The sequence below is a fragment of the Anarrhichthys ocellatus genome, unplaced genomic scaffold (assembly GCF_004355925.1).
Source record: "Anarrhichthys ocellatus isolate YVR2014 unplaced genomic scaffold, GSC_Weel_1.0 scaffold32, whole genome shotgun sequence".
NCBI classification, from domain to species: domain Eukaryota; kingdom Metazoa; phylum Chordata; class Actinopteri; order Perciformes; family Anarhichadidae; genus Anarrhichthys; species Anarrhichthys ocellatus.
The window spans coordinates 5,156,470-5,173,679 of record NW_022280062.1 but is presented as its reverse complement, the minus strand read 5'-3'; the positions used below and the strand labels follow the sequence as shown (position 1 = coordinate 5,173,679).

At 41.6% G+C, this 17,210-nt stretch overlaps 1 protein-coding gene across 1 annotated transcript in view; it reads left to right on the top strand.

Moving 5' to 3' along the window:
* Positions 1 to 17,210, top strand: part of st6galnac3 (ST6 (alpha-N-acetyl-neuraminyl-2,3-beta-galactosyl-1,3)-N-acetylgalactosaminide alpha-2,6-sialyltransferase 3) — a 65,967-nt gene that overhangs the window by 6,285 nt on the left and 42,472 nt on the right. The window lies entirely within an intron of this gene.

Sequence of the window (17,210 nt, the reverse complement as noted above, 5' to 3'; positions counted from 1 at the left end):
AGAGTGAAAAATTTAAAGGGGTCTGAATACTTTCCGTACCCACTGTAAGGATCATCAGCGTCATTCCTCTCCATTCAGAAGAGTCCACATGTTTATTTGGCTCAGACAGCTCCTCACAGTTAACAGAAAGTCTGTTTGGTTTCGTCAGACTTTATGTTTTATCTGTATTTTCTTTTTTGACCAAAGTTACCAGTTTTACAGAGTTCTCATTAATTTAAAGGCACTTTTTTTTTCCCCTGTCAATCCTCCAACGCCCACAGGAAGAACTGAGTCTGTCAGCATCTTGTCACTTCACAAACGTTTTGTGTTATCTAAGACGGGAGATCATTTCACACTAGATTTGACACTGTAATGTTATATTATATTAAATCGCAAAAACGTTACAAGAAAATGGAACATGTAATTACAGGGTACAAATTGCAGAGTGATTGAAGGAAAAGTGGACAGAAGTAAATGAGCTGTAACTTTTAATTAAATGACACCAGTTTCCTTGTTTCTTGTTACATCAGTCAGATGGGGCTGCTGGTTATTGGATACTTAAATGAATCCTGTACAACACATAGTCAGACTGAAATACCCCAAAGACAAATTAGTCTACTGGGCGAAAGTGCTGCTGACAAACTACAGATAACCTGTCATGGTCTATTCGTACGTGAATGAGTCTGTATCTTGTAAATCTGACACATTTTGTGCGGTCAAACTAGACCAGCCACTGGTTTAATCTTTAACAAATTGTGTTTTATACACTGATCATATGTTTGTTTGTTTTTTTGCTAGTAACTATCTGTCAGATGAATGTAGTGGACTAGTTCCTTCTGAACTATAGTGGTAATAAAAACACTCAAGTAAAGTACACATTTTACTTCAGTAAAGTACTTGTGTAAAAGTACTCCATTACTTTTCACCACTGTGTTCAGTTGCATGAGAGGATGCATTTCCTCAGCCACCGACTTGTCCCCGAGTTGTTGATGACACAAAGCAGTTTGACTCGCAGTTTGCTACTTTATTCATGTGTACTGTCAGTAAGCGAGGCCTGCACAGAGTGTTCTGCCATCAGGGTTCCCTCTTTGTTAGCGTGTGTTTTAATTGGAGTGAGTTCATCCGTGACGAGCTGTGCTCGAGATGGGAAAAGGCGGTGGCTGTTGTCCTCCATCATAACAGTTCAGGGTGAGCTCTCCATCACGTCTCATGGAAAGATGGTGATTCTGCCGGTACTCCTAACTACACGTGGCAGAACAAGGCCAGCAAAGCAAGTTTTTGTGACGGGTTCATGCGGGTACACGCAAGTAGAAAGAACACAAAAGGAGACAAATTAATGAATGCACGCACACACAAACACACGGCCGTTTGTGTGTGCGTGTCGAGAGGTGTTGTAACAGCTACGGGGAATGCAGTGAGCGTCCCAGTTCTTAAGAGTTTCAGGGATGAATGGCAATTCTCTGAGCCCCCCTTGTCCCATGTGATTGTGTTACAACAGTTTTGTGCCCGCCACAGTTTTAGAGAAAGCGCAAGACACTGGCAGGATGTTAAATGAGACTCCGGTTATCAAATCCATGCTCAGATTTCCATTTGTGCCGTTCTCTCCCTTTATCTGTTTTTCTTCTTGAATGGGAAGTTTACATGAGAAGTTCTGGCTTCACTGGGTCCTAAAGGAAAACCTGATTCATTTGTATTCCTGCTTATACAGATCAATTACTAATAGTTTCATAGATTACTTAATACAATAATAATACAACTAACTTTTTAAAGTTTAGTTTTGCTCATAAATATGTGAGATGAGAATCAATAAAGAGTGAAAATCCCTCCAACAGGAACTATCATTGCAAGTGTTACGTGTACATTTAACCACTGCACTCTACTACTAATATCTGCTGGATAATTGGTCAAAATTGCATGACTGAAAATAAGAAATTGAAGTTTAATTTATTTTTCTGTTGTGTAGCGCTCCCTACATTAAACTTCTCCAGGTATCGTGGATTTTGGTTCTGACTGATGAAAGTAATTGGTAATATGTCACATCTGTGTGGACACAAATGGTTCATAATAACACTTCAATTCTAGCCCTCGACATTTGAAGTGAAGATGGTCTCCAAAAACCTGGTATGAGGTTATTGCACAAACATTGTATGGGTGTGTATTTCGTTCGATAAGTTGTAAGAAAGAGTAAAGAATGTTTCAGTGTCTCCATTACGTAGTTTGTCCACCAGAGAGCGTTGAAGATTTTATTTTTGCTCAAATGCTCAGTTTGTATCTTGACATTTTTTAAAAACCCAACAAAAACAAAAACCTCCCTAAACACTAATATCAGTATATGCAGTATCAGTTGGGTTATTGTTTGTGATTTGAGCTTGTGATTTGATTGGCTCCTGCGGTTTTGCAAGTTTTGACAGTCTGATTATTTACCATCGCCACCACTGAGCAAACATGAATGAAAGGGATCCCGCCCCCTTACCTGAATCGACTCTGTAAGGATAGAGGGGGTCGTCTGCTGTACAGATTGTAAAGCCCCTTAAGGGCACATTTGTGATTTGTGATATTGAGCTGTATAAATTTAATTTAATTGGTTTGACTTGACTTGCAAGACAGGTAATGCTGGCTAGACCCTCTCCTTTATATAATGCAGTACGTACACTGAGTGTGTGAGAGCTGCCGATGACTGTTTCGAAAAAACATGAACGAAAAGTACCGTTTAATGGGAAGCAGTGCTAACATTAGCAAGCTAGGTTAAGATATAGGATGATAATGTTAGCAGTGGGGTTAACACGTTTTAACGGGAGGCTTTACCGTTCTTCACATTCTACTAACACAGTTAGAAACATTTTCCACTAAAAGGTCCGAAAAACGTTTTTATACTGTTTTTAAAAAATGGAAAAAATATGTCCAATAGCTGTAGATTAATTTATATTTTAATATATATTTGACTTTAATTGAACTTCTGACTGAGGCCATGTCCACACGCATTTTTTTTTGCTAGGTTTACACAGAGCGTCCCCACTACGCCAGAGTTACCTCCTAGTGTCGGTGGGCGTAAGCGCATACGATTTGAAACGATGACGTAGACACCCGCGTTCGCTACTTGATTGGGTCTTCACAGTCGCGACGTATCTTTCCCTGGTTCATTTTCTGGAAGAAAACAAGCAGCAACAGCGTTGATTATCGATTGACTACCAGTGGTTAATTCAACATGGATAACTGATTACAGGCGTTGCTGACCTTGCTTTTACTAGCAGCTGTTGTGCAGTTAAATTCAGCATTTTATAATTCTACTACTGCCGACATGCGGAGGATGCAAGCTGTTATCGGAGTGATTAGCGAGCAGCGTGTCCAGCGGCGTCATCAGCCCTAGAGAGCGGATGTCTGAAGTCACGGTTTACAGCTTTGAGGAGGACGACGGACAGAAAACAGAGGACTTTCCTTTTCTTATTAATGTTTATTTTGTTCTGCACAACTATTGTAAGTCCACACAGAAACTGTAAAGGAACAAAAGCATAATTGCTCTCCAGTACGACATGGACTTCATCCACCCAGCAGAGCTACGAGTGTGAGAATAGACAACAGAGACTTGTGTTGACCAAATTTATTGACCCATAGTCTAGTAAACTTTGATTTGTAAGTGTTCATTATGAAGTAAATTGGATGTTTGTGGAAGAGAGAGAGATAGAGCAAGACCTGCAGTCTTGTAACTGAGTCTGAAAAATAAAACTTCTAAAACTTTCCACGAAATTTGTCTGTTTGAGCTAAGAAACCAATCTACTTCCTGTTTACACCGACACCCGCATGCCCAGTGTGTGTGAATAGTCATGTGATATTCATTTTCAGGCTTACTAGTATGGACGGAAATAATTTTGCAAACGATGCTGAAACGCCAGTGTGGACAGAGATTGTTTTGTATTAAAACCCCAGTTTTAAACGATGGATGTAGCCTGAATGACCTAAAAGAAAGTCTTTGTCTTCGCTGTTGTCCTCCATTCTGTAAAACCCCTTTTGAGCCTACAGGGTACCATTTAACCGTGTGGCTTCTTTATCATGGTAATGTAACCTACATCCGTTGTGCAAACAGAAGCTAGAAGCTAGCAAGGTTTAGCTCATTCAGAGTGGAAACCAAGGGTGATAACCTCGCTCCAGATATGGAGTTAATCCAGCGACCGTGGTCGCAGGAAGTGGGCCAGCAGATCCATCGCTCATACCAGAAGTCTTACCAACATCTGGGAAGACTTAAGGCTTTACTTGATCTCCCTCTGTGTCGTTGGTCATGTTGGTCAGGTAGTCTGTAATCCTGGGTGCTTTAATCATGGGTCACTCTGCCAGTTTGAGTGCCAGCGCTGGTCATTTTCTTTCTGTTCCCAAAATACAAAGAAAAAGACGGCAAGAGTTTAATGAAAGAGGTGATAAGGCAGACTACTAATTAAGTTCCACTCTGTAATGGCAGTCCCGGTCAGCAGCTTAAAATTACATGTCGCTCACAAAGAACCTCTAGGCTGAAACCTCTATTATTACTCCACATGCATTCACAAATGTGCTCTCTAAAGCTGTAATGTTAAGGTTTAGGTTTGATTCTAATTATCCTCAAATAAGAGGACGAGAAGAAGAGAAGAATTAAGTGAAGTTATTAATCTGCCATTGTTCTCCGAGGCATCAGGAGAAAGTGCAAACACATTGTAATCAATACAGTAGAACATGTTGCGTTTTCATGTAAAAAGATTGCTTGGCCCCTCATTTACTAGAGCGCAGTTCCAGCCTTAACTTTCTTATTCTTACAGATTTGGCTTTGTCAAAGGAATTTCAATTATGATTTTGGCTTACAAAGATTATGAGAAGAAGATTATCGTCATGAAACGGTTATTGTGCTGTATTCCGTTTTACATTTTGTCTTGTGTTTTAAATCCTTTTAACGCGATGCGTTCCGTCCCACTTGGCGGGTTGGGGACAGCCCCTCAGTGGGGGAGGATCCCTTCGTGGGAAGTCCCCCCCCCCCATATTTTAATCCCCATAGCTCAGAAAATAATTTTATTTTTCATATCAGCAGTGCATTTGTTCCGATTTCAAAAATCATCTCAAGCTCATACGTTATCTATTGATTCTCTCGGGGGTCCCAAACTTGAGATGCTCTTTAATCTTCTTCTGCGTAACTTCAGTTGGTGGTCTAAAGGATAATCAGCTGACCACAGTGTTTGTTTTTAACCACACCTGTCTGATCCGTCAGCATGGCACAAACAAACACACACGTTCACGCGGACAGCAAGTCCGTCAGGGATTAAAGGGTCACACACACACACACCATTTTAGGATTAAGACTTTAACACTTCGCTCTTCAGTCAGCTGCAAACTCCCTCATAGTTAAAGACGACTATAAGTGCCTCCCGTACAGTCTGTGAGTCGGAGAGAGAGAGCTGCCAAGGCGGCAGGTCGTTGGTGGTCAGATGGCGCCATCCGGCCCCAATGGGTCCCTGAAAGAGCTGTGGAGTTTTGTGTTTGAACTTGATCCAGGAGGGGATTTGCCAATTTACTGCTGCGTGGAAATGACAAATACCGGATGGGCTTCACATTGTGTATGTATGAAGGAATGAGCGGTGGTTGCTTGGTCTGTGTGAGATGTGACATGGTGTGAACAAGCTGTTCGTACTAAGATATGTGTGTCTTGTTTGCCATATGGCAGGATAGGGAATTCAAATATTCAAAAAGTGGCAAGAGAAAAGAAAAGTCTTTATTGGTACAATATAAAACCTGTTAGAGCTGCAACTAACATTTATTTTCATTCCTAAATAATCCAACAGTTTTATTCTTTCTCAGCCCAAAGTGATGTCTTCAAACAGCATGTGTCCAAAACACATATTTACTGGGACAACTACAATGAATATTGTAGAGTGTTTAATCCTTTATACTTGTGGGGATTATGTTCCATTTGATATCAGATATGCATTAGTCAAATGGGTTTTGACTGCTTTCCAGTCACGCATACTAGTACTCTTGTGCAGATACCAAGTTGTACAGATACCAAGCCATTGTTTGTGAACAATGACGAAGAAATAACCAATTTGCCAAAGCAATCTAAAAGTCAGAACTTTTAAATGATTTTCACCATTAATTAATCTGTTGATTATTTCCATTATTAATTGACAAATCATTGTCAAATTAACATTTCTTTTTACAATCAACACTTGAAATGATGATGGCACTTGCCATAAAAATGTAAAAAAGAAAATGTCCCAGAGCTCTGACCCCAAAACCCAAATAAATAGCAACAATAAGACGGAAAAGTTCAGTATCTGGAACCAGCAATTGCTTAAAGTTACTGTGAGAAACTTTTTAACTGGTTATGAAACAGTCTCAATTCATACTGATGCCTCTATATGACCTACATAAGTACAAGAGACTGTCAGCGAGAAGATTGGCTATTTCTATGAAGTTCTTCTAAATGCTTGTAATTCATGCCACAGGATCAGATTCCACCCGAAATAAGATGAAATCATGCAGGTTCACCAGAAACTCCTTCAGGTCAGACTCCAGCGGGGGCCTCTGCCAGCAATCAACCTGCCGCAGACAGACCCAGAGCTGGCTTTGCTGCAGCCTTTGACCTACAGTCTGAGCTCCAGCGGGCGGTGGATAATCAATTAATTGTTTAAGTACGTATGTTTTCAAACAAAGGTGACTAGTCTTAATAATATACTGAATGTTTTCAGTTTTGAACTATTGATTGGACAAAAACAGCAAAATAGATGACATATCATCTTTGTCTATAGTGAATTGTAATGAATATTTTTTCACTGCTTTCTATTATAGACCAAAGGATTAATCGAGAAAATCATAATGAAAATAATCTTTAGTTGCACTGTCGAATCATTTTCTGTTGATTTACTTACCAGTTAATCAACTTAATTAGCAGTAGTCCTGTTTGTGTCAAAGTTGTTAAAACATGATAAACTGCCATATTTGAGTCAAATTCCACTTTGCTGGTACACAGTTTCCTCTACTTGTTTGGTGTACTTTCAGTGCAGTTGCTCACACACTTCCGGGCAATTTTATCAACTTTTTAGGAGCATTTATGTCCTCCAATTTGTGTTAATTTCCGAACATGTAGTTACAGAGTCAGTCTCAGCCAGTTGGACTCATTTGAGCACCATTGCTGAATTACATTTGGCAAGTCCCCTCGCTGCACATTGTGCTGCTGGCAAGGCCTGACTGCCTATTGGCACCGGGTCGAGCCGAAGCCCCAGAGGAGAGCGATCAGCAGAGGCCGTGTTTGATAAGGAGTAATGCTCTCGATAGATTTGGATGTGGCTTAGAAGTGCCGTCCAAATGTCCAAAGAAGTCATACTGAATGAAAAGGGACAGCAGATGCCCGACTCAGTGGGAAGATTGTGGTTTAAGTATTTGCCTTGCTGAAGTGTCCATAAGCAAAAGAAAGAACCCTATTTATTATCCAGTGGTGCTTGTTAAGTACGTTCCCATGACCTGGTAAGAGGGCAAGTAAAATTCTTCTTTTGGGTATCAATATAGTGTCCTAGTTCTCTGAAATCCTCATAAATGAATTTGTGCCCCAGAAGATTCAGGAATCCAAACCAGTCCAGCTCAGTTTGATCCATGCAGGACCTCATCAGAAGTGCAGAGCACCCTTGACCTCAGAGCCACGCCGCTGTAATCCCGTGTGTGTCTTCTCAACAGCTCCCCCCCCCAGACAGCGAGGTGACAAGATCAGGCCTGGCTGTTACTCTGAGTGACGGCTGAATTTGTGCAGCTTGCCTTGAGCTTTCTGCGCTCCGCCCTTGAACCGAGCCTCTGAGCAAGCAGAAAATCCCGGTAATTGCATTAGTGTTGTCCAAGTGTACCACGCCCGCTCCCTCCAGACCGGCTTTTTTAGCTTGATTTATTGCTTTGACATGTTCGGATTTATATTCATCCTCTTGCTGAATTTGCAGACATCACATGTCCCTGACGAATATCATGGCTGTGATTCCCTATTCTCTGTCTATCTCTCTTATAGAGGTGTCAGTGTTGTGCTCAATGGGAGCCAGGTCTGGTCATAGTATAGGCTCCTTCCTGAGGGCTCTCGACCAAACCAGCTAATAAAAGTGCCACTGTTATTATCCCCAGTGGGAGCCCGGCGGTGCTCTGGGCGCCAGCACCGGGAGGCTGATTGCCTCCGTGAACTGAAGAGGTTGACGGACACAAATAGAGCCTGGCAGTTAAGTGTGGGCATTAAATAAAGTGCAAGTCAATTCTTTTCATGAAATATAATCCCCCGTCTGCATTTATGCTCCCCTGTGTCCTGTAACTTTCTGTTGTGGTGGCTGTTGTGAGAAAAGGAAATGGGTGGTTCAAAATTTCATTGTGTACTTTGGGGTAATGTTGCTTCTGCTCACTGGACTGTTGTTTTTGTGGAACCTGCACTTCCGTGGGTCAGGTTTGTTGTGTTTAAAGTTTCACGGGTGGTTTTCACTTGTTGATCTCTATGACGTCTACAGGTTTGTGCTGCTGGTTTAGTTTCTGTCGTAGACCCAGGATAGTTAACTAGCTTTGCCCAGCGGCCACGTTCGGAAAAAAAGAAGCCAGGAGGAGCCAGTTAATAATCCAACATTTGTAATATTTATCAGACAAAATGAATAAGAATTAAAAAGGCATTAGCTCATCTTTGTTTGAAATTCGGGGCTTAGCCCGATCCTCTGTTCAGCGGGGTCGGAGGGATCCTTTCCTGGCTCTTTGTTAGTCTATTTTGATGCTTTTTTAAGGCGCTCTGGCACCTTATTTACATTAAAGGAACAAAAACAAACCCATTGCCTTCACAGTGCAGCAGCACCACGGAGCCTCTGACAGAATAGACTCTGCAAACTTTATTGTTGTTTTCCAGAGCGAGTTCCCGCGTGTGCCACATAGCGGAGCTGTCTGGTGGCCTTCGATTCACCTGGTTGGTTGGTTTATTGTGTGCAACAGCTGCTCCATTTAAATTTCACAATGCTGTTGTTTAAGCTCTCAGAGAACCTTCGCAACCTAAAGAGGATTAATGGAAAACAAAAAGCTGCACTGGCAAAATCCTTTCAATGTTTTCGTGTTGAGAAATCTCTGCTGCTTTGAACAAAGAGGATTCAGTTGAGATTTTAATCCCTCAATAAAAACTGAATTTCAGAGTTAGACTTAATACATCTTAAAAAACAACACACTCTCTATCAAATCCTACATATTCTATTTGTTCAGCGGCTCAGGAAGGTAAGATTAAATTCCTCCCCGTCTGTCTTTTCTCATATTGGCACCGACATGTCACCATGTCATGACGGATATTTAGAAAAAGCTGATGTACTGGGAATCACCATGAATCATTAGTTCAGTGCAGAGTGTAGTTCATTACCAGTTAGTTTGCTAATCATTTTCTTAAGTAGCCCATTTATTGTCTCTATTAAACATTGAAAAAGGGTTAAAAAAATCTGTCTGAACAGTCTGAACCCCAAAGATATTAAATATGCCATCATCATACCTGAGAATGCTCACATTGGAATAGCTGGAACCAGAACATTTTTGGCATTTATTCTTGAATGAATGGTGATTTCATCAGGGTTATCTCTGCTTTTGAGACTCGACATTTTTTTAACAGAAAGCCTGCATGAGCCTGAGTTATGTATGCCGGTATATCGACAGATACTTGGTTGCTGCAGATATATTGGTATGGGTGTATATATCAGCTGATAAGTAATACATGTAATAATTGTAGTACAGAAATGGCAAACTAGGTTTGCGGTAATTTACAAGCAATGTCTTCGTTACATAGTTTGCTCACCAGAGATCACTGACCAGTTGCTTTGTACACTATAAAACATCCCATTGTTATCAGTATGGTACTATCAAACAATCTGTGGATAATGACTTTACCTTTGAAATGTCATAAAATAGTAGGAATACCAATCTCAGTCATCTGGGCTGAGCACCAAACAGGACAAATTATTTTTTTATTACTGAACCACCTGAAAAATTCAGTGATTGCTGCTTTCTGTCTACAGCATCCCAGGAGAGGGTTCCATGTCAGACACATTTCTTTAACAAATAACACCTTTGGGAAAATCTCTGCAGAGTCCGGATGTCTGTTCACTCAAGCGGAGAAGAAAATTGGCGACGCTGTTTGTTCCCCTCGTCCTCCAGATGATGTACTGTATCTGTCTGTCTGTCTATTCCTTTCAGATTCTCCAATGTTGGCGTAGTTTGCGCTGGTGATTTATGTACTCAAATTCTCTGTGTGAGCAGTCATGCTGTGTACAATCCCTACAAATGAGACGGGGCTCTATTATGGAGTTATGGAGGGATACCATTGAGTTTCAGGGGAAATATCAGTTGCTAAATGTCAGTAATCCTGCGCTGGCATTTGGCAAATTGAAATGGATTTTGTCTGGTCGATGTTTTTCTCAACGGCCACATCTCCTCCCCTGCCTTCGCCCTTCAAACACAAAGACATTGGGAAAATAATTGCTATTCCGCTCTAAAGTGGCATGGATGTGGAATCTTCTCTCTATTGCAAACCGAAGTGTCTGCAGTCAGGTCGTGGTGGATTGCCGAGCGGCGGTTTCATTAATGTATAGTAGCTTCGTCCTTGGCCCGGCATGGCGGTCTCCTTTGCCCGTCGGCCATCTGTGACTTTAAGAGCCGGCTACTTAAAAGCTCCAATATTACAGCAGGATGAAGCTGAAATGGCTCTCGTCATGAGTGGGCAGCAGAAGTCATTTTCTGTTGTTGGCTGAATGCCGCTAGACAGTCTGGCTCGAAATTCTCTCTAAATATAACCCCCGACAATAGAAGTTATAGATACTGTAGAAGAGGGAACATGATTTTTTTTGTTCCACATTAAGTCTCAATTTGCCCATAAAAGAAGTGAGTGAAGCAGGTGGTCTGATACATGGAGCTACTGTGTCTTTATAGTCAGGCTGTCCCCAACTTTGGAACACATCAGCTGTCGGTCTGACGCCGGATACGCCTCTGAGGGCAACGGGCTTTATTTCTTGGGTTCCGGTGTAGCCAGCAGATATCCAGGTCAAGACTTTCTTTTCCGTGCTCTGCTCATTGTTTACAGTCCGATCAGCAACTTGACGAACCTGTACAACCGGATTGTTTCACGTAGTAATCAGTTTACCAGCTAATTTTAAAGGTTTGCAATATGGCCAATGCATTTCCACCTCTTTTGCTCTCCACACAAAACTGTTAACCTGCATTCAACCAAAGCCTGCTCTACCCGGACCGGTCAATGCTCCTCGGACTACAAACCAGAACGCTTCCGATACCAAAATCATGTTCCGTTGCCTTCAGACTCTGCGCATGACTGCAGATGCGTTTAATAGAGATATGCCTGTCCCTGTTTTCATGCTGTTTATTATGATTTTTTACTATTTGATGCAGTTCTGAGACAGCTTATTACTTTTTACTGAGCTCAAACAACACATAAAGTAAGTCAACATTAATAATGGAGAAAAAAACTGACTTTATGTAGAAAGTCAAACTAATCAAAGTGTAAATAATCTTTTACATTGTTACAAACCAACGGTGTGTCTATAGTTTTACAATCTCTTAGATTAGACCTGTTGACTTTGTACAGTCGTTTTGTCTATAAAGCGTATAAAGTTTAAGACAAATGATTGTTGTACTTTTCCAGAACCCAAGGTGACGCCTTCAAAACCCAAACATTTAGTTTACTATTGATGATGATTAATGATATAAAGCTGCAAATCGGCACATTGATTTACATTGATGACTGCGCTGTTTAAACAAATGCAACAAAGATCCATATCCAGGGAGAAACGGTAGTCTTAAGGGTTGTACAGAAGAAGTGGACGGTGATGTCGATCTCTCCACACAGCAGAACGTCTTCATGTCGCAGTCAAACATTAAATCTCATTATGCTTTGTTTCTGGCAGGTAGACTCGTTCTGCTCACAGAGGTATATGCAGCTTCTCAAAGAGCAGATTTTTCTTTTTCTCTTTGACAAACGCTTCTCTTCATCAAGTGAGCGAGCAGCAGCCTCAGCAGTGGAGCGTAGAGCTTCACCAAACTCTTCCTGTGAACATATGGTGCTGTGTTTTTTATTTCATTTTTTTCCCCTCGTCCCAAAAGTTCTCTGGATCCAGAACGGGAAATGAATATTGTAGAGTGTTTAATCCTTTATACTTGTGGGGATTATGTTCCATTTGATATCAGATATGCATTAGTCAAATGGGTTTTGACTGCTTTCCAGTCACGCATACAAGTACTCTTGTGCAGATACACACACACACACACACACACACACACACACACACACACACACTTTTATATCCATATCTACTGATTAAAAAAGGATTTTGCAGTATTGATGTTTGGATGCTTCCTCCTTATTGTCGCCCCCCGCAGAGTCTCAGCCACATAAAAGCAAACGGATCCTTTATTGGGGGCAGATTAAGATTCTCTGTGATGTTCTGTACTATAATGAAGCAGCATCATGCCAACAGAGCAGATTAGTGTTCATTTGACCTGGATTGAAGGATTTTCTTTTCATATGTCACCGCTGATAAGGGTGATATTGAACGGAAGTAGCACACACCAAGGGCAGCAGCATCAGGATGTTTTGTTATTGTACTAGAAGAAGGAAACAATACTGTACGTATGGGTACATTTTTCAGGTACTTGTACTTTTCGTTTTCTGCTACTCTATACTTTACTCTGGCAGGGAAATATAGTACTTTTTACTGCACTACTGTTTGACAGCTGGAGTTACCTGTTACTTTTACATTACAAAACATTTGAAAATCATATGAAATTGAACACGTGGTTAGAGATTAAACCGGTGGTCTGCAACCATAGCGGTTTGTGACCTCTTACAAAAAAGGTGTTTAGTTAGCGTTTCCACTTAAGATGTATTTCCTCTCTAAACTTCTCCGATAATTGTTCAGGTTTGCTCAAAGTGTAACAAAGAACCAGTATTTTTACTTTCGATATTTGTTTACCTCGCGTAAATTCTGGTTAGTTTGAACCTTTAATTTCCTACAAATCGATCCCTAAAATTTTTCCTGAAAAAAAAAAAAAAAAAAGCAGGACTTTGAATATTAGGTCTCGGCCATCAATCGGTATAAAGCATCACAGACAAATCAGGTTGGCTGGTAAATCATCTACCACGGTATAATTAATTTAAAATACTTCAATATCGATATATATTGTGATCTAGTAGACTGTCTGCCTACACGAACTTCTGGTATTGATGAACACATAAATATTCTTCCTGCTGGAATGTGATGTGTAAATGAACACGCTGTAACCAAATAAAGGGAAGAGAATGTTTCTCAAGTGCAGAGCAATAGACCGGAGAGGCTCCATAGTGACTTGTCCTCCTCTGGTCCCATCTGGATGCCACATGAGAGCTGTGTGAGGTGACTGCCCCCTCTGCTGGGCTCTGCAGGGACCAGCAGGCTGCAAACCTCCCCAGATGAGCGATGGACTCTGCTGCAGCTCGTTCATTCATACGACTGTCCGTGTCTCTGAATGGATGCAGCATGTGTAGAGACACCATTGCTCCTTTTTCTTTGCATTAGTTCACCTCTACTTCAGTTCATTAATGCAGAGAAATGAGAAACAGAGTGGTGGAATGCAAAATGTATTACCATTAAGTACTTGTATAGTGTAGTTTTGATTTTATGGTTCTTATACTCTGAGGGAATTTCAGAGGGAAATATTGCACTTTTTACTCGGCTTTATTTTACTTTAGCACAATAATTGACTGACATACAGATTAAACAGCCCAATAAAACCAGCTTCATCTCGACCAACCACACGATAGTAATCCTACATTATGCAGTAAATAACTATATGAATGGGCCCATTTGGCATAACGAGTACTCTGACTTTTATTACAGTACATTTTACTAATTCTGTTCATTCAATTCATTTTGAATGCAGGACTTTACTTGTAACTGAAATAGAAAGGAAATAAAAATGCGCCCCCATGATGAGTAAAGACCCAAAAGAGTATAAAAGTATAAGAGTGTGTCAATAGTTCATGAATTCAATTACTCTTACAGTCATAAACCTCATATAAATGCAATAACATCTACAAATTGTATTAATTCTCTTGCACAGGCCCTGCAGCACTCAGAGCTCCGGTCTGTTACATTTGGAGGGGAACTTGTGTGCGTGACCGTGTTACCGGCAGCAAAGCGCCGACCTCCGCCTCCGGGAAAATAATAGTTTGTTATCTCGTACTTGGATGACTTTAGAAGCGAGACCTTTGCTGGGAATATGACAGGAATGAAGTAATGTGTCTGGACCCCCGCTCTCAATCTTAAGAGTGCTTCTTTGTTTATGCTCCTGCCTCATTCCCCAGGAGAACAGCACTGAGGCTTTAAAAAGAGAGGAGGAGGAGGAAGAGTGAGAGAAAGACTGTAAATATTTTCTCAAACGTATTAATTGAAATTTACTTTGAACTGCTCACTGGACCGTGGTGACAAGGATCAGGTGCCAGGGACGTAGCGTTTTTGCATTGCAAATGTAATTTTCAGTTTTTTCCCCCTCTCCCTAGTGCCCAGGAGGCACTCGAAAATTGCTACCAGATATGTTTTTTCATGAGCCATTTTCTTCCGGTTGAGCCTCCCTTTATTCCAATACCCATTGCGATTAGTTTTCTGGATTGAGCTACGATGTGGTTCCGTTGTTTACTGAGCTAGAGCGTCAGTCTTTATGCGGAATTGTATTCTCTTCATGCCCAGATAGAGCCTGATGGAGGGGAAATTTTGATTGCACAATATGTATGGGGAAATAAACAGCTGATGTGCTTCAAGTTTTCATTCATCACACTATTGTATGGGGCACTTCTTATTTATTATTTTCAAATGTGTTGCCTATTCGGCGCATGTTAAGTAGCGGGAATGCTGCAGTGATTTAAATACAAATTAATGTTTGGATATTTATTTTCCTCTGTACACACCAAACACTGAGCAGTCACCTCCTCATACTGAGCATGATATTGCTAGAGGTATTCAGATACTGAAATACAAATGACCACGCTGTCACAAAACACTACCACTATATTGGCTATTTCTATAATAACGATGTGAAAGGAGTCGCTCGTATTGATGAAGAATTATCAAATGAAAATGCAGCTCTCCTCTGCTTTTAAAAGGAGCTTCATAGTGAGTTGCAGCTCATTGTCTCGCATGTCCGGTCCACAGCTTTACTTTTTTTGATTCACTCTCACAGCATCGTTTTCAGCACGCAGCTGTTTGCAGAGAAACAGCTCTGATAGACCTACCGTACACGACCTGCCCAGCACCAAACAGCAGGCAGAAACAGTTAGCGACTAGCTGCTGAACATAGTGCAGCATCTAGCATCTAAAGAGACAGATGCTTCTCTCAGGAGGTGGTGCAGACCAAAAACAGAGCTATAAGAAAGTGAATAATGGACTGATGAATGCTAATGTTGTCGTGTAGATAAGCAATTTGTTTTGCCATAAAGTTCACCACATCAACTTTACAGATGATGATGATATGTCACTGAAATCAGTTATTTTAGGTTTAAGTGCAGTACATGAGTAAATGTACTTACTGGTATTTATATTCCACTACTTGCTATCGCAATTTCTGCACAATGGATGCTTCGATCAGGAGGTCGCTATCAATAACTTTCTGGCTCTTTCCCCTCCTATATGTAACCTGGTCACACGGGCTCACTGCAGGAGAGACTGGTGGAAGATTATAGCTCATTCGTGTCCCGGGTCCCAATGATCCCACGCAGTCTGTCTGAGACACAGAGATCAATAACTCTTCAGAGTGGGTTTTAGCACCTTTAAAAATAACTCCCTCAAAGCTTTCAGTGGGGGAGTGTTAAATGAAATATCCCTGGGCAGCAACCAGAAGAGGTTCTGCAGTTAATGACCATCATTGTCTGATTTGATGGTCGCAAACAAGGCCATTGCAGCCGCATATGGAGTCATATTCCTCAAGGAAAATGGTTTAACATTGACCAAAAGCTCTTCAACTTCATAGTGGCTCTGCTGCCTTACTAGCTGGTGTTAATGGTTCCCATTTCATCCGGGCGCTCCCCAGCCCCCCTACTGTACGCCTTCCTCAATGTCGAGCCTTTCAGCTTCTCTGTCAAACGGCTCAACAGGCCGACTCGTGATCGCCCTGATGGATGAGCGAACCAGGAGAGCGGCCGTGAGTCTCGCACTCGAGCTAGCGGAAGTCTAGCACCCCGCTACGCCCACGCCGAGCCTTCCAATCGCCCCCCAGAGTTTGACACTACACTACATTTCCCCTGTGATTTGTGGCCAGATTGAGGTTGAAAGAGGCAAGGAAATGTTCCGTCCTCATGAGAACAGATGGATGTTACAGTGCTGCAGACTGAGCAGAGGGTTTTTCCTCTCCCACCCCACCACCACCACCCCCTCCCCCCTGAAGAACCCTCTTGCTTTACAAGGGGTTGGTTTCATGCGCTATAATTGACACCTGATGACTAGCTTTCACAGCACATTTTCAGTAACGACCTGACATTTATTTTCTTCTTTTGGAATGACATAGAACAGTCTGTCCTTTCAGGAAAGTGATCTATTTTGTAAAACACTTTTAGTATATTGAGCACTTCTTATTTGTCCTCTTTGTGCTGTTTCATACGAGATCAAAGTTGAAACCCCTCTGTTTGTGATAAAAGATGGGCGGTAATGCCACGAAATGATCGCGTGATGTAACATACATGCAATCGGTAGAATGCCAGGGCAGCAAATGGTCAACGTCTTTTTCATCCCCCACCCCCCACTCAAATGTTTGATCTCGTCTGTGAAAAGCGAAGCCTCCGGCGCCTCCCTTGGGATGTTTGATGTTATAGATCAGAGCATGTGGTGGTGCAGGCACTTTGGCTGTGGGGGCTTCACCAATACAGCATGCCACATCCAATCTTCTCACCATCAGATAACTTCAAAGAATCTGCAAAACACCACTTCCTAAAAATCTGGAGTTTCCCACTGGTGTTGTCTGTTAGATTGGAAGCAGGTTATTGAAGTTTCCTGGGAAAAAATAAATAAAACACACCTCTGCCTCTGCCGAAATCTATTATCGCCTCAGGCTCTGAGATATCGTAGCACGCCGCAGATTTTTTTCCATCTCTGTCTGATTCTTCTCTCTTCTGTGCATTGATCTCCTCAGCTCTGCCCTGCCAATAGCTTCTCCTCCGTGAGACCCTTTCCCGTCCTCCATCTCTTATCCATTATTCATCACTCTCA